Source organism: Pithys albifrons, chromosome 18 (assembly GCF_047495875.1).
Source record: "Pithys albifrons albifrons isolate INPA30051 chromosome 18, PitAlb_v1, whole genome shotgun sequence".
NCBI lineage: Eukaryota > Metazoa > Chordata > Aves > Passeriformes > Thamnophilidae > Pithys > Pithys albifrons.
Genome location: NC_092475.1, coordinates 14,318,079 through 14,319,790, shown reverse-complemented (window position 1 = coordinate 14,319,790; position 1,712 = coordinate 14,318,079).

Genomic DNA, 1,712 nt, shown 5'->3' with positions numbered 1-1,712 from the left:
TCCATTTCCATGTGTGAAGTTCTTCCTTGTGTTGGGAAGGGGACAAAGCACTGTCCCAGGATGCTGGGAGAGGACGTGCTACCCAGGCATCAGATCTGAAACTAGTGTAAAGGATGGAGAGCCTTGTGTCTCACAGGGCTGCCCAGGAGAGCAGAGGTGGGGGGGAGCTCAGAAAGTCCTGCTGAAGGGGAAGAAGAGCCACAAGCCAAGCCCTGGCTGGCCCACAAGGCTGGGTACAACCGGCACCACCAGCTCTTGCTCTGCTGTTGGGTGCAATCAAGCCAACCTCGTGCTCTGCCTAGACACCAGCAAAACAGGCAGAGCTGCGTCTCCACATTGTGCCAGCCATGGCACCACCTGACCTGAGCTCTCCTCACCTCCCTTTCAGAGAGCAGACACAAACTGAACAGGACTGCCAAGGTGCTGCCCCTCGGCTGGGGGATCTGGCTGCATAGCTGGAGCCCAGGTCTCCACTGGGTCTGAGCTCTGCATGAGGAGCAGCTGTCAGGAACACCAGCCCCACTGGAAGGGTAATGGGAGATGTGAGGGTCTGTGTCACACCTGTGGAATCAAGCAGTACTTCATCAGCCTCTCGGGCTGACTCAGCTGTTGGGGTACAGAGCTGCCAGATTCATTTGGGTAAGGGCATTACAGGGTTTGTAGGTGGTCAAGGGCTATTTACTGTTATATAACCTTCTTGTATACTTTAAAACCAAACCCAAACCATCATGTGTGTGCATGTGGATGGGTGTTTGTGGGAGTACCATGATGCCATTCCCCTGCTTTTGGTGTGTTGCTGTTTTAGGGTGGTGTTCTCTGTGGCTGTGGAGGCAGCAGATGCCTGTCCCAGGGTCTTGGGCAATGTGTCCTCCATGAGCAGTTGTCCCTGGTCCAGCAGACAAGCCAGAAGCAGGAAAGTTTGCTGCACCCCTGATCATGGCAAGTCCTTCATTCTCACAGAGCACTGAGTTGGAGTCCCCCATCAAGAAACATCAAGGACAGCTGTGACCAAGACAGAACCACCAAAGTTTTTTATCCTTCCCCTGTTGCCTGACAAGATTCCTTACAGGGATGTTCACTACTGGGTAACTGAGAAGCCAGAGAGGAAAGTGGGGCTAGGTCTGGCCTGCAGGTTCTTCTCTGGGGCCTTTCTGAGAGATGTGACTGCAGCCAAAATTTCTAGGTCAATGAATTTTTGAAGTAAAATGTTTTTTTTTTACTGGAGGCTACCCCCAAGCCTATATTTCTGCCATTCCTGCCCCTGCAGCTGGTGTTGGCAGGGCTTAGCTGGAGCCATGAGAGAGGTCCCACAATGTGCTCCAGCCTCAGACATGGGGTATCTTCTGTGGAGGCTTATCTGTGGCTGACTCTGGGTGCATGGGAGTAGTTGGAGCCTCTTGGGAAAATGCTTCTCCCTCTGCATGGGCAGTATTGGGGTAGGTGCCATTATAGCAGCCAGCCTGAAGCTCAGAAAGCTTTGTGCCTGCCCTGCTAGAGCACAGCTGCCCATCCCCGTCTTCCTCTGCCGATTTCCATGGTGATCACAAGCACTTTTAGAAAAAAAAACCAAACTCCAAATTGCTCAGGAGGGTTGAGGGCTTAGGGCAGCTGCTGCCTACAGAGGCGTATCTGGGGCCATGAGTGCAGTGAGGGCATTGGAGAAGAGGAGGGAGCTGGGGGAGCGATGTGACTTGGCCACTCCTGTTCCTCAC